At 37.4% G+C, this 22,428-nt stretch overlaps 2 long non-coding RNA genes across 7 annotated transcripts in view; one reads left to right on the forward strand and one right to left on the reverse strand.

Annotated features, from left to right (window-relative positions):
* LOC129035675 (uncharacterized) overlaps positions 1-20,545 on the reverse strand; it is a 47,187-nt gene extending 26,642 nt beyond the window's left edge. For 2 of the 6 annotated variants that reach the window (XR_008502270.2, XR_008502273.2), the window contains exons 1-2: positions 20,213-20,530; positions 6,320-6,430 (exon numbers count right to left, since the gene is read on the reverse strand). This is a non-coding gene — a long non-coding RNA (uncharacterized LOC129035675). Of the gene's footprint in view, positions 1-6,319; positions 6,431-6,616; positions 8,116-20,212 lie in introns of those variants that run through there. The other 4 variants (XR_008502276.1, XR_008502274.1, XR_008502271.2 and 1 more) reach the window with 4 other exon arrangements.
* The window catches only part of LOC129035676 (uncharacterized), a 120,056-nt gene continuing 115,256 nt past the window's right edge, over positions 17,629-22,428 (forward strand). Inside the window, exon 1 of the long non-coding RNA XR_008502278.1 lies at positions 17,629-17,765. This is a non-coding gene — a long non-coding RNA (uncharacterized LOC129035676). The remainder of the gene's footprint in view (positions 17,766-22,428) is intronic.

Genomic DNA, 22,428 nt, shown 5'->3' on the forward strand with positions numbered 1-22,428 from the left:
AAAAATAAATTGACCTAATTTTAACCTAGCCCAATCAACCCAATGTCATTTGAAAATATTTGCTTTTCAGTATTTCCAGGGACACAGAGAGTATTCTTTCCCTAAACCAAACTATTGGCCTAAATTTAAAATTAAATTACATACACACACACACGCATACACACACATGGGTGTGCATGCAGGCACTAAAGGCCACATTGTTCCAATCCAAATACAGTGATTATCATCCACAAAGAAGACACCCCTTGGGGTGTCTGAAATTTACAGGGAAGACAGCTGAGCTCCCAGCAGGCATAACCCATCTGAAGATGTCTTCCTACAAATACCACAGGTACAAAACAATATTGCCTCACTGTTGAAATCTGACTGCCTGCTGCAATGAAAACACAGGCCTCTGTGAACACTGAATTGAGGATAAAGGACAAAATGTTTAAGTTTATTATATTTTTATACGTGGATGTTTTCAGACAAAATTATAAAGTTTTTTTAAACAAAAATATTTTAAAGCATTGAATTGAGTCCAAATATAGAAAGAAATAGGTCATGAATATCACAGTTTACGTTTATAATTTTTATAAATATTAAAGAATACAAATCTTAGGAACATAATGATTTTTATACAATCATTTCTCATATTAGTAATTAACTTGATCTCAGTTAATCTGGTATGTCAAGTCAATCTATGCACTGTATCAGGAGAAGACTACAGCCAACAACATTAGATAAATGGAATATAAACTTAGTGTATGTTCTATAGGGAGAAAAAGCCTTTATAAAGCTTAAGACTCTTTTTTTGAGACGGAGTCTCGCACTGTTGCCTGGGCTGGAGTGCAGTGGCATGACCTCGGTTCACTGCAACCTCCACCTCCTGGGTTCAAACGATTCTCCTGCCTCAGCCTCCTGTAGCTGGGATAACAGGTGACTGCCACCACACCCAGCTAATTTTTTTTTTTTTTTTTGTATTTTTAGTAGAGATGGAGTTTCACTATGTTGGCCAGGCTGGTCTCAAACTCCTGACCTCATGAGTCACCCGACTTGGCCTCCCAAAGTCCTGGGATTACAGGCGTGAGCCACCACACCCAGCCAAGCTTAAGACTCTTGAATCAAATATTAGTAGCAACTTAAAGCAAAATTGTTTTGCTAAGCATAAGCAATGAGAATGCCTGCTCACCAGGAACTCAAATATATTTCAATACATTTATTTTGTTATTTATTTATAGAAATAAATGATGGCATTGAAGATAAAAGTAACTGTGGATAATATATCTCTATTTCAGTTTTCCTTTTAACTATGGATTACTTTTAAACAATGAATATATTTAATCTAACTCAATTTTAGTTTGGTCATGAATGCTAAATATCCATATTTGAAAGTCTGCTCTAATATGTATTCATTTCTTTGCTGTTCCTTAAATACTTGGATTATTCTCCCACCTCAGGGTGCTTGCATCTACTATTTTCTCTGTCTGGAATGTTCTCTCTGACATCAGGATGGTTTATTCCCTCACTTCCCCTATGCCTTTTCTTAAGTATCACACTGTTAGTGAATCCTTCCAATGTGAAAGAGCAAATTATGCTTGCTTCCTCCATCCACATTTCATATTTCTCTTATCATTTCTCCACAGCACTTACTACCAACATATACACACACACACATATACTTTTAAAATTTTATACACACAGACATATATATATGCTTTTTAAAATTCTATTGTCATAAAGGCAGGATTATTAGCTGTTTTATTTGCCACTAAATCTTGAGCACCTAAAGTGATGCCCACATGTAGTGATAGCTCAGTTAATGAATCTTAATAGGGTCAGAAGGAACTCGAATGTTCTCTGATAGCTTCAGCATTACTTAATGGCAAAATCACAACCATAACCAGAATTAGTACCAAAAAATTCTTCTGTTTAAATACAGTAAACACGTTTTCTGCACAATCCTGTTATGGAATCTATATAATTGTATCATTCTATATAAAGAAAAAAGGGTTGTTATAGCACCAAAGGAAAGCCATTTACAATTTTATTCCCCAAAGAATGCAAACTGTAAGAGAACAAAAAGCTCTATGACCAAAACTTTACCAAGGTGGAGAAAGTAAATAGGTAAATCAACAGAATGTTATAAATATTAAATTTATTTTTATATTAGCAAAGAAATTATTATTTTACAAGTGAAAATTATACACCAATTTATAGTTTGAGACTCCATAATTTAAAGGCAGATCACCTATATATGTAGCCCACAGTAATCACTGGGAATTTTTGCTTTTCACTGACCTGAACTTCTGAATTGGATAATAAACATCTCTATGAGATAAGAATAATCATGATTACTGGAGCACTGTCTATGTTCCAGGAGCTGTGCTTGCACTGGCCACTGTCCCAAAACAATTCTACAAAATAGATATTACTTTCCCATTTTTATAGATTAAAAAAAAGAGAAAGCTACTAGAATTTTAGGGCTGAATTAATATTGAAGTTATCAGAGGGCATTTGGGTACCTTCTGACCTTGTGGTTACATTAATTCATTTAAGATTTATTAATTGAGAGACCATTACATGCAGACATTGCTTAGGGACTTAGCAATGAATAAAACAGGTAATGATCCTGATACAAAGAAGTGATTGATTGAATAAATAAACAAATGGGCGGAGAAGTGCCAAATATCCTTTACAGAAAAATTCTGAATTATCTATGTAAATATTCTCTCTAAGGATTTGAATCTTAACTCTTATTCATTGACTGTAGACTAAGTGTATTGGCTTATTGATTTGCTTCTAAGGAGTTGAGTGTGGAAAGTGAAGAGAGGAGAAAGAGTAACTTTACAGTGGAGAAACCTGGCAACACTAACTCAGCTAGGTGATCAAGGTCAACATTATTAGTGATGTCATGCCAATAACAAGTGTGCTTGACATGGTGAGATGAGAATGGCATCTCACCTTTGTGATCTTCCTCCTCAAAATACACAACCCTGGTCTAATTATGAGAAAAGCTTCAGATAAATCCAAATTGAAGGACAGTGTACAAAATACTTGTCCAGTACTCAACACTGTCAAGGTCATCAAAAACAAGGAAAGCCAGAGAAACTGTCACACAGGAAACAAAGGAGATTTGACAGCTAAATGTAGTGTGGTATGCTGGATCGGATCCTTGAACAGAAGAAATGGCATTAGGGAATAATTAGGAAAATCTAAATAAAGTATGGAGTTGAGTTAATAATAATGTATGTTAGTTGTAAAAATGCACCATAGTAACATAAAATATTAACAATAGGAGAAACTGGGAAAGGAGTAGACAGGAACTCTCTGTAATATCTAGCAACTTTTCTGTGAATCTAAAACTATTTAAAATTAAATGCTTTTTAAAAATATATACTTACACACACATACACACACACACACACACACATTCAGCCTCTTAAACAAAAATGCAAAGAGGACATGCCCCCATTTCTGACCAAGCATATTTACTACTCTCCTAACAAAAAAAATGAGGCAAAATGGACCCCAAGATATTCAAACTGGAACCACCATGGAGGATAGTGTTTTACCTTGGATGAGTGAGGATGGCTTTACCGGCTAAGCATAAGAGAGAGACTGTAGAGTATAATCACCTGGACGAAAGATTTTGAGTTTTCTAATTTCAGGGATGGATGGGAGCTTCAAAATCTCAGCTTAACATTAGAATGTCAGGGAAGCTTTCTTTCTTGTGCATGAGAAAAGGCTCATTAAGAATTTCTGTTACTGGAGGTGAAAATCAGAAGGGTTTACTTTGGAGATATTGGGAGTAGTCTACAAAATAGGCCATCTATGGGAGCAGTAAACCACAGGAAAACAATTGCCAGAGATGCCTTTAGGGTGCAGGGGCAGAAAAGCTTATCTGCTCAGTGGAATGTGATTGAGTAATCTGAGGGATTGATTCCTGACTGGGGAGACCAAGGCACCAAAGGCTCTGGTCTCCAAAGTGCCATATGAGCATTGCAGGCCTCAGGTTTAAGAGGTTTTGCTGTTGTAATTAAATATCAAAAAACGTATGAAGAATGTTTGCTAGTTAGTGTATGTTTTTCCCTTTGTGGAACAAGCCAGTGAATTTTTATCCCCTCATAATATAAATGTGCAATCTATGTTCCTGAAACCTTTAATGTAAAGATTCATATATAATTCTCAATTTGAGAGAAGCCCAAACATGGAAATGGGTTATGCAAAGCTGTATTATAAAGAGTAAATTCAATTTTTGCCTTGATTATTTTGTGTCTCTTGCCATGTCTACACTGATCAAAAGAAGAAGTGGAATTTTTTTTTTCTTTTTGCTTTCAAAATAAACTTTGTCCTTCTGAAAAAGAGACACACACTTCAGGCAAAATAAAAATATGTACCTTTCTTTTGGGCACTGGCCATTTACTGCTCTTACGTATGATTGCCTTTCTCAGGTGTAATAATTTATTGCCTATTAGTTCACTATTGTGCAGGATCACTTTTCTGCGTTTGGTTGCATGGGTGACTCCATTAGTGGTAATGAACTGTGTTGTGAGTAATCACACCATTAAAACCTATCTACCTTAAACCCCAAAGCTTGAAACCCTCTCAGCTGTCAGTCCGGTAAAGAGAAAAAGAGCAATGACCTGCAAAGGTAGAGACCTGAGAACCTCTGGAGATATTAAGTTTAAGCTTAATAGTGAGTCATTAATAAATAAGATGCAGTATAATTATCAATATGAAGCACATTTAATAATTAATACCTTGCAAACAGAAAAGAAATGAAATACCAAGTGAAATTAGACAGAGGTTATATTCAGTTCCCCTTGACAATCCTGACTTGAAGGAGAATTCACAAACTGTTTAAAATTATGAAAGAGCCATTTCCCCAAAGCTCAAGAAGTGAAGCCACTTAGTAAATAGGATTCTTAACACTCATCCATCTGTGCTCTTACAGACTTTACCCATACTCGACTCTAAAAGTACTACTCCTCCCATTTAATTACAACTTTTCATCTTTCAATTAAATATAAAAATGTTTGGTGTATGTGTGTGATTAATAAAAACAAGTGACAAATGTAGCTGAAATATAGCCTCTTTCATCTCTCATTTTTATGACATGGGATTCTTAGAATGGAACTTGCTGGCAGTAACTTCCAGTTTCTACTCACAATCCCAATTTTTGATAACCTATTCTTTGTTGAGTAAGGGAAGACAGCTAATATTTATTGAGCATTCACCAAAATAGATTAATTTTGCAATGGTTATCTTATGTAATTATCTAAACAAGCCTATGTAATTAAGCTTATTAACCTCAATTTTAGACCAGAAATTTGAGGCTAAGAGAGGCAAAATCACTTTCTCCAATATTACAAGTAGTAGATTGACAATTTCATTCCTGACCTTTCTGATTCTTAAGCTTGTAGTTTTTCCATTCTGTTCCTAAATATATCTTTAAATAGGGTATGAAACTCTTCTTGTTGCTTTGCAAATGATCATATCAAAGCAATGATGTGTTTATTTATGTAACACTTCAACTAATCACCCATATTATTTAGCAGTTTGTCAACAGGTGGGAAACCACGGGATAATAGCATTTCCCAAGTCACTGATTTGAAAGAAAATCCAGCCATTGCCCTGCATTACTGGCCAGTCAAATCTGTGATGAAAGGAAAGAATCAGGCTTTCACCATCATCAGCTCATAAACTTGGTCACGTCACCAGCCTTCCCCACTGCACTAACCCCTTAGCTCTCCTGAGAGGTTGAAAGAGACAGTTCTAATTTCTTTCTATCACTTTCAGCTTAGCATGAGCAATTCTAGCCTTCATCATGAAATATGTTCACTTTAGGCTAAATAAAATCAGAGAGGTAACTCGGTATGCTTTAGAGTTCCCAACTGCAATGTGTCCTTTTTTTTTTTTTTTTTTAATTCTCTTCTACTAGAAGACCAACTGCTTACCAGGATATGAGATTTTCTCAGGAATGGAATGTTTGTTTAGTCATAATGAAGCCACACTTTTACCGTCTATGCTCCCAGTGACCCCAATCTCACTTTCTCTACCAAGTGTTTTCCAGCATGCTGTGAACAGTTAGTTGTTCCATACTTTTAAAATTGAATGCCTGAGTTTATGTTTGTATTTCAGATTCTGTTCAAAATACTCCTGAGTTCTATTGACATTATTTAAATTTTACAATCAAATTTTACTAAAAAACACATCTTTAAGGTAATAATGATGATAATAATTATAATAAAACTAAAGCAACTGCTGTCATAAACTAGTTTATTACTTAACAAGTTTTAATAATTAATAAGTGTTAGAAAAATGACAGAATGCTTACTATGATTAGTGATTTCTTTCTCACTGAATTGAGCAATACAAGGAAGCCTTAGGTTTCAGAAATTCCCCTTCCTCAAAGGTCAGACAGGCAGGTATCATCATCTACTATGACCTAAAGGAAAATGAAAGAGAAACAAAATTGCCATGAGAACTTGGTCTCAACTTGTCAAAAGGAATTCATCTATCCAAACAGAATTAAATTAGGATCACCTATATATGTAGTCTCTCATAATAACAGCTGCAAAATATCACATTCCGCTAATTTCAGGAAATGCCCTCCATGCTCTTTGGTATCTACCTGAATTCTAGTCGTCTTTCTTTCAAAGCTTCTATCATTGCATTTTCCTCCTGAAGCCATTGTTCTTACTCTGTTCCTTTTTCCATTTTGAGCTCTGTTAAACATAGGATTGTACCACAGAAACAAACATGTAACACAAACTTATTTTACATTGTAAGGCAGATAATGTCATGTGTCATTCTCATCTCTTGCCCAAGAAGCTGAGCCTCTTGAATGCAGAAATGTCTCCTTCCTATATTTCCTCACTGCAACTAGCAATGAGCTAGGCACATGTATTATACTCAATAAGTGCCCATAAACTGACTACTGGGTGAATATTAAATGATCCTCTGATGTTATTGTATGTTTCACTTTGAGCATGTTTCATCATTTGTTATTCTCTTAGTGTGTTTTACTTCCTTTTATGTTCTGATTTATATTTCTGAACCTGATATGCAAATGCTCTTTCCTTTCCTCTTGATCAATCCAAAAGTAACATTTCATTAAAATCCATCCTTAAATCCAGCCTCTTCCAGGAAGTCTCTGTGATACACCTGTGAGTAGTGCTTTCCCCTTCCACAGTCGTGATTTCAATGATGCTAGCATGTTCTTAAACATCATTGCCTCACACTATTCTTCAGTGTTTTCTACCACACTTTTTTTTTTTTTTTTTTGAGACAGAGTCTCTTCTTTGGGTATCTTCATTTATTTATTTATTTATTTATTTTCTTTTTCTTAGACAAGGTCTCACTCAGTCACCCAGGCTGGAGTACAGTGTCAAGATCATAGGTCACTGCAGGCTTGACGTCTTGGGCTCAAGTGATCCTCTCACCTCAGCCTTCTGAGAGGCTGGGACTCAGTGACTTGGAGAAGGGGTGGGGAAGACAGAGAGAGAGAGACAGAGAGAGACTGTGTTGTAACAGGCATGCTTTTCAGTTGCCAGCCCAATCCCCTTTCCTTTGTAAGAGTCTCCTCTATCCTTCAGCATCAGCTCTCTTATGGCCCCCCTCAACTCTTTATCTCTTAGTTTCTCAATTTACAATTAATTTGATGAGAATAATAAATTATTTCCTGGCTAGTAAAGAAACTGAATGAGGCAAACATCATTAGAGCTTAATTTAACAAATTAGTGTTCAACTGTGTTGACCCTAAGCAGCGATGAGTCCTAGGCATAATAACATGCTGTGTGAATTCTGATGGTGTCTCTCTGTGACTCACAGTCATCACTGCTTCTTGTTGCTCTAGTTGAATCTGTTCTTTACTGGCACCCCTTCCAGTACCTCATAGGCCTGTGGTGCTTTATGTTTTCCACAGCACTGAAATAAGTTGGAAAAGTCAGTGACATTTCCACAAAGCTTTATGAATAATCAAAAGGGCGAGTCTCACGTCCATGTCTCTTGATTCTATGCATGCTGTTTTCCATGCCCCCAATCCTGTCCCTTCTTGTTCCTTTGCTTCCACCTGTTTCCCTGTTAAGACTCCCCTGAGACACCTTCTTTTGCAGAAAGTCTCTGCTGACCTCCCAGGCTAGGCTTGCTCTTCTGTCTCTCTGCCTCTGTGTCCTGTGCATCTGTCATGGTACTCATTACCTCGGTAATTGCCTGTTTACTTGTCTATCTTTCAAAGCATTCTGTCACCCACATTGAGAGTTCCCTCTAAGTGTATACTTAGAGATGTCTTTAACATCTGTGTCTCTGCTAGAAAGCATTAGGGTGCCTGATAATATAAATTTGAATGAATGAATGAATAAAAATTTGAAGGAAGGCATGAATGAATACCTGTATTCATGAACAGCTATCTCCCTTTGTCTCACAGTCTAGGCTTCTTAGCCTGGTCCCCAGATTTGCCCCCTTCTTCCTTTTCATCTTCATCTCCTGTAACTTTTCTCAAGTTGCCCTGGTTATTCAAGTAGTCCAGTCATCCAGGACTTAACCTTTCTCACTTAAGCCTTGTAGTCTTACACCACAAGTCTGCCCTGGTCATTCTAGTTAAAATGTTTTCTGTTTTGTATGCAGTGAAAATCAAGGTTAGGCTTAAATGTTGCTGCCTCTATGTTCCCTGAGCATTTTGATCATAACACTAATTTAGCACAGATTACATTGTATCCTGGCTGGTGATCTATCTATCTTTCCTGCCACACTGAACCCTTTCTTTAATGACCAAGAGCCATTTGGTTTATCTTTGTACCTTCAAGGAGATTAAATAATTTGCTTAATATTGTAAAACCGGCAAAAAAAAAAAACAAAAAAAAAACAAAAAAACGCAGGCAAACCCAGGAATTTTGCCTCCAAATCCAGTACTCTAAAAATATTTCTTCTGAACATCTCTCTCTTTCACACTGGCTTAAGAATTTTATTACTTTTACTCATATACAAATACACACATACATACACATATATTTTTCTTTGTATCTTCTTTTCAAATACATGTCTCATAAAACTCTGGAAACAAATAAATGTAGTTGGTAAATGCAGAGACCCTTATTAGGGAAAATTCTGAATGGAAAACCAGGTACCAGCATATATTCCCAAAGTTATGCAAACTTCTGTCGTAGTATTTACCATGATTAGGCAGCCTCTTTTGCTGTTATTTCCTACTCCTAAATAGTTTAAGTTCTGATGAACGAGATAAAGACTAATGAAGGCTGAATACATTGCTTTAATATTCCTACATTTGAAAAAAACCTTTTGAAAATTCTTATATGAAAACCAATTTTGGAGGAGAAACTGCCTGTCAAGCTATAATGAAGCCCAATCGCAACTGGCCAATCTCTGGTATATTTCTAGGCTGTGTCTCCAGACCTCTTTCACATTTGCTGACAGCAGTTCAAATACTCAACAGAGTGCCCTGGGGGCAGGAGTAAGGGAGGAAGGACTCATTTTAAGTAGGCCAAGTCGGCTTGAAATAAGTGCAGTCTGATCATAGGTCTTGGAATTTGGGGCTTTCTGAACTGTAATCCTAGCTCAGACACTGATCCCTCCTGTGACCTAGGATACATTACTCAACCTTTTTGCCTTGGTTTCCAGATCCCCTAAATAGGGATAATAATCCTGACCTCAGAAGGCTAGCATATGAATTAAACATCTGCAAGACCTGATCTTAACGAGAGGCGAATGAAGCATCTTATTCTTGCAATATAATAACTCTTGCAACTCAATTTAATAAGAACTATTTCTGCTAAAGAAGCAAAAGGTGGCTGATTCTGGTATCTAACCAGCCTGAATTTGTTGATACAGCCTCAAAAGGAAATCAGACTCATAAATGAAAAAAACTTGAGGCTGAAAACAAAACATTAACAAAATGTTGATTTTACCCCAAACCACCATGCCTGGTTGGTTCTTTTGCTGTAACAAGACAGCTTTTGAGTTTGGCCTTCCTGAGCATTGGGATGGTAGTTAGCTTTCCTGAGCACTGCTCTCCCAAGGTAAGCCTTAACAGTATATTTATGTTGTTTATTTCAATAGTTTGAAGATATATTTAGTTGGAGAAAGATTCAAACTATGATCACTAACAGTTCAAGGACAAGACTTTTTGATACCTGGAAGTTCTATCAAAGGTATAAACTTTTAATATTAAGTTTTTGTATTAAAAAAAAGTAATATTTTATACAAAAATTAGCTGGGCATGGTGGTGTGTGCCTGTATTCCCAGCACTTTCAAAAGCCTAGGTGGGCAGATCATTTGAGCCCAGGAATTCGAGACCAGCCTGGGCAACAAAATGAGACTGTGTCTCTGAAAAAAAAAAATTAGCCAGGTGTGGCAACATGCACCTATAGTCCCAGCTACTCAGGAGGCTGAAGTGGGAGGATCGCTTAAGTCTGGGAAGTTGAGGCTGCAGTGAGCCATGATCGCACCACTGCACTCCAACCTGGGTTGAAAGCAAGATTCTGTTTTGAAAAAAAAAATATATATATATATATAGAAAAGTAAGATTCTGTTATTTTAGCAATACAATTAAATATGTATAGATTAAAGTTACTTTTAGAGTAAGTGAGGAATGTGTTCTAGAACATCATATACAATTCCAAATTCATGCAGATTAAGATTAATATTTCCAAATGAAAAAAATGTAAAAGAGGGAAATGCATTCTTGGAAAGGTTGACTCCAAAACCAGCAGAATGTATCCTTACATTCCTGCTGCTTTTTCTTTTGTTAGCATTATGTCTCTCTCATAAAACACAGAGTCAGCTGGGTGTGGTGGCTCACGCCTGTAATCCTAGCACTTTGGGAGGCCAAGGTGGGCAGATTGCCTGAGCTCAGGAGTTTGAGACCAGCCTGGGCAACACGGTGAAACCCTGTCTCTACTAAAATACAAAAAAATTAGCTGGGCGTGGTGGCATGTGCCTGTAGTCCCAGCTACTTGGGAGGCTGAAGCAGGAGAATTGCTTGAACCCAAGAGGCGGAGGTTGCAGTGAGCTGAGATCACGCCACTGCACTCCAGCTGGGGTGACAAAAAAAACCCCAGTCTGTCCTAAATTAACAATAAAATAGAACATGGTCAGTATTTGTCTTTGAATTAGTATCTATTCTGTGTAACAAACTACCCTAGAACTTAGTGGCTTAAAACAATAATATTTACTATCTCACATATCTATTGGTCAGAAATCTGGGCACGGTATAACTGGGTCCTCTGGCCCAGCGTCTTGCACAGTCATGATGCAATCAAGGTGTTAAAGAAGTTGCAATCATCTCAAACCTCAACTGGGGGTCAGCTTCCCCGCTCACTTGGAACTTGGTTGCTGGCAGGATACAGTTCTTCATAGGCTGTTGGACTGGGACTCAGTTCCTCACCAGCTATTGGCCTGAGGCCACTCTCAGCTCCTTGCCACATGGGTCTTTCCATAGGGCACCCATAACATAGCAACTCATCAAAACACACAAGCAAAAAGTGCTGAAGAGAGAGGGAGAGATGGAATATGCCAACAAGGCTGAAGTCAGTCTCTTGTAAATTAATATCAGACGCGACATCCCATCCCATTTGCCATAGTCTATTGATAGAAGTGAGTTGCTAGCTCCAGCTCACACTCAAGGGAAGGAGATTACACAAGGCTATAAATACCAGAAGGCGGAGGTGATCATTGGAGGCCATCTTAAAAGGCTACCTATGGCTGACTTCTGCATACTGTATAGTACACCTAACTTTCTTTCCAACATTCCTGAGAGTCAAGAATGTTTTTTAGTATCAGCATATGCTTTACTTCCCAGTAAATACTTGTATGACATTGCTATAAGATGTTTAAAAACTCTTAAAGATAACAGTATATGTTAAAAAAAAAAAAAACAGGACAAGAGTTAAGCAAATCATTCAGAGATGTGTCACTAACAGTCTAGGGGGTCTGTGTAAAGGATAAGGCAGCATTATCCTGTGACAAGAGCAACAACTTGTTTTATAATTCCTTCAGATTGATTCAACGGCTCTCACATAATGCAATTCTTAAAAATTCGGGGGGAAAAAGCTTAGATTTCTTTTAAAGCATTAGTTCATGCCCATAAAGTGAGATTTTTACTAACGTGCTATGTCACATTATCTCAAGTTCATGTAAAATATGACCACATTCTATGTCTCTGTGACTGTGTAAATAGTGACCATGTGAATGCTTATAAAAATAAGGCTTATATTCCATATATGTCACTGTATGAAATGTTTTTGAAATTTAATCCATTAGCTCATTTGGACCATGGTGTTAATTCAAAGTCATATGCTTGATGTTCATGTAAGTTTTCTAGTTTTGCAACAGAAAACATTGTTGCTAAAAGTCTTATCCTCCTCTAGGTTGGTTTTATATATATATATATATATATATATATATATATATATATATATATATATATACACACACACACACACACACACATATATACACACACACACACACACACACACACATATATATACCTAAACACATACATATTTATACAACATATGTATATTTGTGGGCATATAAAGATTGTGGATAGATGGGGAGAATTTATCACCACCCTTATGAAAACAACTCAAGGTACATTACCTTCAAAAAGACGGTCAACATCATGATTTATATATTCCTCCTCAACAGTCATCATTTGTTGGCAAAGAAAGTGGTTATCTGAGAATACCCATTCTACTTTTTTTCTGATATTGGTGAATATGAATTTGATTAGAAATGCTACTTTTAATATGTTTGCTAAGAGTCCTGTTACAGTTGTGACAGATACTTTTACTTGCCAGTAAATTCTTCTTTTTTAAAAAAATTTTTCCTTCACTCTGAAATGTTTTATACTTGTTATTTCCAAATTTATGGCTATGTAGATTGCTTTCAGTTTAGTGATCTGAGATAAGATGTATTACAAAAATGTATTTCCATTTCTGCGTCATCAAAGAGAGAAAATGGAGAAAAATAGAAAGTTCATTTTTTTCTCCAAATTTTGTGTCTATGATTAATGAGCTGCTGACTTTGTGGAGAAGGATTCCCCTCTCCACAAGGGTTTCAAAGCATTGTTTGTGAATCCGAAAAGCAGAAGCTCACTCTGAATCCAAAGTTTCAGCTGTTTGAACTCAATGCAACTCATAGTGTGTTGACGAACAGTAACTAGAAAAAAGGAGAAATTAAGCTAACCATTTCTCTCTTCTTTTCACTTGTTAGACTACATCTGTTTAGCCTTGACATTAAATTTCAAATGGGGTATTGCTACATTAAAATGCCTGTGGCGAAAACCCAATGGGAAACAAAGTATTGTAAAAGATAGCTGAAGAATCTGTAGTTGTATTCATTTGCTAAGGCTGCCATAACTAAGTTCCATCACAAACCGGCTCACTTAAACAACAGAAATGTTTTTTCTCACAGTTCTGGAGGCTAGCTATCTGAAATCAAGATGTTGACAAGATTGGTTCCTTCTGAAGGCTGTGAGGGGAGGGTCTTTTGTCTGTTCCAGGCCTGTCTCCTAGGCTTGTAGATGGTGTCCTCCCTGCAATTTCATATCACCTTCCCTATATGCATGTTTCTGTGTTGAAATTCCCCCTTTTTATAAGGAAATTTGTCATGCAGGATTAAATTCCACCTTATAACCTTACTTGAGCTTGATTACCTCTGTAAACACCCTATCACCAAGTAAGGTCACATTCTAAGGTACTCAAGTGTGAAGTCTTCAACACATAAATTTTTAGGGGAAACAATTCAGTCCATAACATTGTCTTATTCCATTCAGTCTCACATAACAAAATATCACAGACTGGGTGTTTTATTCCTCACACTCCTGGAGTCTTAAAAGACCAAGACCAAAGTGCCACTAGATCTGGTGTCTGGTGAGGGTCCTCTTCATGGATGGCTGTCTTTTCACTGTGTCCTCACATGGCAGAAGAAACAGGAGACTTCTCTGCGGTCTCTTTTATACAGGCACTAATTCCATTCGTGTAAAAATGTTTTAGAGGGTATATAATAACGATTTTCAAATTTCTGAAAGACTGTGCTGAAAAAGAGGGATGAGATTTTTCTGGGCTGCTCTAAAAGACAAAACTAAAATGAATACACAAAATTAGGGAAGTAAAAATTTTAATATAAACAATACATTATTTGAGAACTTGTATATTTCATAAGAAAGGCTTTGGATTTTGCAGTCATTGAGACAATAATATAAAATCACATCACCAATCATTGCTAGCAGATGAGGACTTATGTTTTTGCCTTCTCTCAGTCTTGGCTATTCCCTTTTAGTAAAATGGGGGTAATAACTGTTTTCATACGATTGCTGTGAAAGCTATATGAGATTATGTATATTTGACATCTAGCACTGTGCTCAGCCCAGATTACAACCTTAGAGAAGATTATTAATATTACTATTACTATTTTGAGTTTTCTAATTATTCTAAAGTAAAGAGACTATTTCAAAGAATTAAAATACTGGGTAGAGGGCCACTTTTCACAGATATTACAGCAATTCTTAAATTGTTTGGAGGTCAAATAAAGGATTTCTAAAAGTGACTTATACATTAGTATTTTATGGTTCTAGAAGTAGATGAGATACATAAAATGTAGTATATTATACATAAAATGTAGTAGATGAGATACATTAGTATTTTATGGTTCTAGAAGTAGATGAGAAGCTGAAAGTAGATTGAGTAGCCTAGGTTTCATATCTTCCCCAAACCCCCACCCCCACTGGACAAAAACTAGAGTTTCTATTGCTTACTTTGGTTGTATCATTCCTAAACTACTTAATTTCATAACTTGTAGCAATATTTCCCCTGTCATTGTTTGATTAATGTTCAAAAATGCCTGTACAAACACCAACATCAATTTGAATGTAATCTTCAATGTCAAATATTATCACAAAAAGCAGCACTGAATATTCAACTGTTGCAGCTCCTTGAAACTGAATGAATGCCCCTAAATACAAGTCTGTTGTGGGTTTATTGGAATAAGTACAAATTAATCTCTTCCTCATAAAAGGAAATAGAGAGGATCCATCATCCATCCATTCGTTAATTCCTAAGTCATCAAGGTATACCCTGTTGTGCGTCCTGAGACTGCTAGGCATTGGGAATACAAATGCTTAGCAGTCTCAGGGCACACAACAGGGTATACATCAGGGAAAGCACCATCTTGCAGGAGTTTTCAGTTTAGTAGAGAAAACATCCAGGTAGACATTTGTTTATTAAAGTGTTACTGCAGGTGATACGGTTTGGCTGTGTCCCCACCCAAGTCTCATCTCAAATTGTAATCCCCATGTGTTGGAGGAAGGACCTGGTGGGAGGTGATTGGATCACAAGGGCGGACTTCCCCCTTGCTATTCTCATGTTCGTAAGTGAGTTTTCGGGAATTATGGTTGTTTGAAAGTGTGTGGCACTTCCACATTTGCTCTCTGTCTCTCTCCTGCTCTGCCGTGGTAAGACGGACTTACTTCCTCTTTGCCTTCTGCCATGATTTTAAGTTTCCCGAGGCCTCTTAGTCATGCTTCTTGTTAAGCCTGTGGAACTGTGAGTCTATTAAGCCTCTTTTCTTCATAAATTACCCAGTCTCAGGTAGTTCTTCATAGCAGTGTAAAAATGTACTAGTACAGCAGGTTACTAAAATGGGCACTTAGCCACAACTTTGATGGTCAGGAAGGGCTTGGCAGAAGAAGTGTTTCTAAGCTTAGGCTATAATGGTTAGTAGGAGTTCACAGGTAAAAAGGAGGAGGAAAGAGTGCTCTGGAAAATAGAAAACTGTATGTGAATGTTCAAGAAAGAATATGCATCAAAGAAGGAATTAACCTGGGGTGAGAAGGAACACGATGTGGTGGAAAACTGCATGAGCCCAGAGTCAGGAGACCTTCTGTAGCCATTAAATAGTGATGCCCCTTTCCCATCCATGAATGCAGGATGCGCTGTATAACGTTAAGAATGCTAGTCAGCTTTAGTGTTCATATATTATTTAAGATCTCTTATGCAAATTTTTAAAATGATCACACTCTTATAATGAGATATGAAAAATAGATTGGGGATGACTAGATGTTAAGCTGCTAAAAGCCAAATCTATTTTTTTCTCATCTTTGCAATAACTCAAAGCGCCTAGCATGGTGAAATTATGTAAAATCGAACCAAGATATGCTTCTCTATACAGAAGGAATTTAACATGGAGTCACATCACAAGTACTGGTTTTTCCAATGGAGAAATGAATAAGAATGGACTCGTTCTGTTAAGAGGAAAGCTCAATCTCCCATAGTGCAAAATGAAGCTCTCTGTGAAGTGCTCTGCAGAGTACTCAAATCAGAAGCCAGATCACGGAGGCCTGGCGTACCTGCAGCAGTGGCTCTCAAACTATTTTACCACAAAATAAACTTGGTGATTTGTTTAGAATACAAGTTCCCTTGTTTTAGCTTCCTACAGTCTAATTGTGTTGCCCCAGGCAGAAGCACATGAGTCAGATGTACACTCAAGTTTCATTGCCAGAACCAAGTCCTTGCCCCTCACATTGGATCTTTCCTGTGTTTTCAACCTTTCGTCTCACTTTAAACCCTACCTCAATGCTTGCTTCAACCACGTGGAAGTGGCTCAAACATACCAGTTTATTCATGCCTCCATGCCTTTGTTATCAGCCCTCCCTCTATTTTAAAATGTTTTTGCCCTTAAAATGCAGTGTTCTGTTTCCCAGGTAACTGCCCACACATATTTCAAGACTCATCTATTTTAAATTTCTTCTCTGCCTTTCTTGTTTAGACTTGACCGCTCACTTCTTAGTGTCTTTACTTTAACCCTGACCTGTGATGTAATCTATAAAACATTTCTCCACTTATTTTTTATACATTTCTTTCTTCTCTATTACAGTATTTGATACGATAAGCACTTAATAAATGTTTGCTAAATGGTTAAACGCATGAATGTATGAATGAATGAGATACATTCTAAAACAGTGCTTAAAGCATGGATTCTGCAGTTAGACTGCCTGGTTTCAAATCCTTTGTCTATCACTTACCAGGTGTGCGAATTTAGGAAAGTTACTTTAAGCCTCTGTCTCAGTTTCTCAATTATAAATGGGAATGATAATATAGTATCTGCCTCATATAGCTGTTAAGAGGTTTTAAATAAACTAATATTTGTAAAGCTGTAAAGCACTTAAAAGAATGTCTGGAACATAGTGTTATCAGCATTTATAAAATAAACGAATATACTACAGCAGAGATGATGAATGTTTAAATTTATATCTAGAAACAGAGATTGAGAGCAGAGACAAATCCACAAGATGTAAGAAGAAAAAAGTGATGGGCTTGATGATTGAGGAAGAAAAAGGACTGGGATGAAGTCTTGGGATTCTAATGGTCACTGGAAGGGGTCAGCAAGCTTCTTCCATTAATTCATTACTTTTAATTATTTGATCATAGGAAAGGAGAGTCTGGCCTTGTGGAAAAACACAAAATCAGTTTCATTAGAAAAGAGAGAGTCAGTTGTTTTTAAAACAACAAGAACAATATGCCCTGAATAGTAGAGAAACAGAAGAGCGATTGATCTACAAAGGCAAGACCCAGATTGAGACCACAGTGAACCCTGCAAAATAGAGGAGCCCCTGGGTGGGAGGGGATATAACTGGAACTCTGGGAATGTAACGTGCATGGTATGCTTGTCTGACAGACAGGGCAGCTTAGGGGAATAAGTCTCTGCAGCGTTGTAGTGAAGAGAGAATACGGGACAACTGCAGGACCACAGCTCAGCCAAGAGTAAGTGTAAACTTAAACATATTTCTTGATTTCTCTAAAGTCTCTCTTTTCTGTTAAATACAAATAATAATGCATGCTTCATTCAGCAAGTTATTGTGAAGACTAAATGAGACAGTATTGAAGTTACTATGTAACAGTAAATAAGGTACAGATAATCCTCAGTACAAGCACAATAGTGTGGGACTGCAAAGATGATTGTGCAAAGCAATTTTAACAATCAATGAGAAAACTAATGATTGGGACTTGGCCTTTAAAAAGTTTTGCCAAAACATCAAAATCTTTCTTGCTGTCACTGACAAAGGTACAAGCAAATAAAAATAGTAAAACTAATACCTAGTACAATATAACTTAAAACATGAGAAATGTTTAAAACTAAAGTTACTTTTCATAAAAACTTATCAAAAGTAGTTTAAACCATGCTTGCCTCCTTGTCATGTAACTAACAATGTGGAGCACCATCTTTCTTTACGCACTGGCGAATTATCATACGCTTTTCTAAGTTCAGATCAGCTTCCCGCATTGTATTCTTCATTCTTTCAGTGTCTTGAAACACCTCCAAGAGTTTTTTCTAATGTGAAAATTTTCTGCCAGCATTACTTCCTCTAGGACATCTTCATTCTGTTCATCACAACTACCTTTCTCATTTATGTTCTCTTTTAGTAAATTTCTGTGGCCTCATACCTAGAAACTGAAATGACAGCAGTGTCAATATTCCATAGTCAGCTGTCTTCTTATTGGATCTAATTTCACATCCAGCATTATTGCTTTTGGCTTCTTGGCTGCACTTTCGTCTGTTGCACAATTCCTTCTTTTAATCATCCGTTTTGTAAAATGTCACGTGAGTTTATCATGGGAAGACATGGAGGCAACACAATTACATGCTTTGCTGGGTGGTAACTGAGTAACAGATGTGCAGTAGCCATACTGAGGTGATCCGTCACTCATCATGATGTGCATCTGATATTTATTTAGTGATTTCTGAACTGAAGTGCTCTCAGTGAGGTTAGAACTTCATGAAATTGCAGTTAATATACCATAGTTAATGAAACGTGAACCATGTTATTCAGGGACTGGTGTTATTCAACTAAACCATGGTAACTGAAATTGATACATATGAATTAGCAAATCGAGAGCTGCCAGTATTTTTAATTTCATCCTTTCAGTGTTCTTAATTTCTTTTTAATCAGTAAGACTTATGTTTTTATGCACACTATTGTGATGAGGATCCCCAGGTTTTGATGGTTAAGCTGCAATTTGAGTAAGAGTTTCAAAATTAGGCTTAGTTCCTAACCCCACTCTCTGCGTGATCCTGTTTCCCACACCATTCCAAACATATCAGTGTGGCACACACCCAGGCTGAGAACCACTGCTCTAAAGCCTTCCACATAATTGAAAGTTCAGTCACTCTAGCTTTGAATTTTTCTACTTAAAAAAAATCGTTAAGAAAGCTATTAATTTAGAATTTTTGTGTCTTTGCTTTTAATGATTTCTTCTTATTTTGTTTTTGCTTATTTCATTTCCATTTGCTCATTTCATTGTAAAGAAATGGCTCTGAGAAAAATTTAAATTACCTTTGACTTTTCAGGGTGTGCCCCTAGATCTCACTTCGCCCCTTTTCCCTCTTTCCATCTCAAGAAACAGAATTAAGAATAAAAGTAAGGGGAGATAGTGTGAGTGAGAAAGAACAGAAATCTAGCCCCATGTAAATTAAAATGTTAAAAATAAAAAAATCACATATTTTAAAAGGATTTTTCCATTAAACATAGGAATTAAATAAGAATTTATGTTAGAGAACTGGGTTTGGGGAGACAAAAGCTTTCGTGAAAACGTTTATTTTAGGTTTATTTTTTAATATCAAGTATTGTGAATATTTTAAATACGAAATAATGGGGAAATGGCAGAAAAAATATACTAACTAGGTGGAGTATTGCATAAATTTAGTGAATGTAAATGTTAGTTTTAAATACATTGTAGCAAGAAGAAAAAATGCAAAAGACACAATGTGAAGTGAAAAAAGTAGGAAACAGAATACTTTCCACGTAAGACAACAATGCAAGGGAGTTGATGCTTCTGCCCCTTTCCTCACAGCAGGAATGCCATTGCTCTCTCCCTCCCAGCCCCTCTCCCTCCCAGCACAAGGAACAAGGTGATGCTTGGCCAATTCCTTAGAGTTACTGCTCAGAAGAAACACTACAATGAGAAATAGTAACTGGCATGGCAAGGTCCTGTTATCTTCAGGTTCCTGGTATTAATAGAATCAAAATAGTAGACAATTCCCATCCTGATTCTTAACATAAGTTTAATACTATGCTCCACTCTGAATTTCTAAGCCTACCCCCAACCACATCCCAAATGGTGTACCAGTGTGGCCCACTGCCAAAAATAATATAATAATATTCCTCACAGCGGATCACAGTTATACCCAGAGGAATAGAAGGTCGATCTACCTGGAATTCCTTCTCCTCTTGCTGTGAAGCTGGTTCACTGTGCGCTGGTTACCAACTTGTTTGAGTCCAGTGAGAGAAAACACCTGTGCATACAACAAGCTGCATGAAGAGACTTTTTACTACTTACAGATAGGCAGCAAGACAACAGAAGCCTGTGACACATTGTAAGCCAGTCTGCAAGGCTCAAGAAATTGTAAGCCAGTCTGCAAGGCTCCTGGATGCAAGGGCATCCAGGATAGATGGAGTGCCCTCCATGCATACCCCACTTGTATCAGCTGAGGGACCCCAGAAAGCCTCTCACCCTGGGTTTTATGCCGTGGGGCAATGAGATTTGCTGGGCTAAAATATTGAAGGTTATCTTATTTCAGTAAAGCGGGGTCCCAGAACACAGCTCAGGCTGTTCCAGCCAGCCCTCCTTATCTCAGAATGTTGCATTCCCAGAACATTCTACAGCTGTTCTTGAGAACTAGAAATGAGAAAAGGGAGGACAATAGGGCTGGTCCAAGGCCACCCAGAGAACTGTTCTACATTGTTCCTCCCCATCTCCCTTCGCTGCCCCTTTCTCCTCCTCCTCTTTCCTCCCCCTCCTCCTCTTCTTCCTCCCCTTCTTCTTCTTTTCTCCTTTGATACCTATCTGTCCTCCTTAAAGAATTCCAGTCACATCCTGGTAGTGTCCCAGCTGGCTTGAGACCAGAGAGGTTGTCTTTTTTGATTACTTTGCATCCTGAAACGGTGAAAACGAATGCACAGATAACTGATCTTACGGTCTTTGGAAGGAATCTACTCCCCAGTGTGTTTCTAATTCTCTAGGGTAGAATGTTTACAGGAGGACAAATAAACTCCCCTCTTGATAATATTAATCCTCTTTTATAACATATCTGGACTTGTGTTACTTTTCTATTCTCCTTTTACCATGAGTGAGAAGAGAGAAGAATAAAATGGATACCAAAATATATGGACTATGAAATATTGAAAGCTGAGGATTGGGAATTCATAGAAACTATTTCTCTGGATACTATTTTTCTTACAGCACAACCACATGACTGAAGACAGAGCTTATCTGGATCAGTGTTTCAGAAACTGTTGCCAAGAAACTTCTTCAAATGCAGATTCCTGGACCTCAGTGCAAACTACCATATTAGAAGTGAGAGTCGGGGTGAGATGGAAGAGAGGTGATATTGAGAATCTGCATTTTTATAACTTTTATTTTAGTTTCAGGGGTACATGTGAAGGTTTGTTATATAGGTAAGCTCATGCATGTCACAGGGGTTTGTTGTACAGATTATTTCATCACCCATATATTAAGCCTAGTACCCAATAGTTACTTTTTCTGCTCCTCTCCCTCCTTCAACCCTCCATGCTCAAGCAGACCCCAGTGTCTGTTGTTCCCTTTATGTTCATGAGTTCTCATCATTATCTCTCACTTATAAGTGAGAACATGTAGTATTTGGTTTTCTGTTCCTCTGTTAGTTTGCTAAGGCAAATAGCCTCCAGCTCCGTCCATGTTCCCACAAAAACACATGATCTTGTTGTTGTTGTTTTTTTTATAGCTGCGTCATATTCCATGGTGTATATCTACCACATTTTCTTTATCCAATCTGTCACTGATGAGCATTTAGGTTGATTCTGTATTTTTGCTGCTGTGAATCATGCTTAAATAAACATTCGTGACCGGGCGCAGCGGCTCACACCTGTAATCCCAGCACTTTGGGAGGCCGAGGCGGGTGGATCACGAGGTCAAGAAATTGAGACCATCCTGGCCAACATGGTGAAACCCCGTCTCTACTAAAAATACAAAAGTTAGCTGGGCATGGTGGTGTGTGCTTGTAGTCCCAGCTACTCTGGAGGCTGAGGCAGTAGAATTTCTTGAACCCGGGAAGCAGAGGTTGCAGTGAGCCAAGATTGCGCCACTGCACTCCAGCCTGGTGATGAAGCAAGACTCCACCTCAAAAAGAAAAAAAAAAAAAAAAAAAACATTCATGTGCATGTGTCTTTACGGTAGAATGATTTTAGCCCTTTGAGAAATCACCATACTGCTTTCCACAATGGTTAAAGAAAGTAACTTACATTCCCACCAACAGTGTACAAGTGTTTCCTTTTCTCTGTAACCTTGTCAGCAACAGTAACTTTTTGACTTTTTATCAACAGCATTCTGACTTGTGTGAGGTGGTTTTGATTTGCATTTCTCTAATGATCAGTGATATTGAGCCTTTTTT

This window comes from Pongo pygmaeus, chromosome 3 (assembly GCF_028885625.2).
Source record: "Pongo pygmaeus isolate AG05252 chromosome 3, NHGRI_mPonPyg2-v2.0_pri, whole genome shotgun sequence".
Lineage (NCBI taxonomy): Eukaryota > Metazoa > Chordata > Mammalia > Primates > Hominidae > Pongo > Pongo pygmaeus.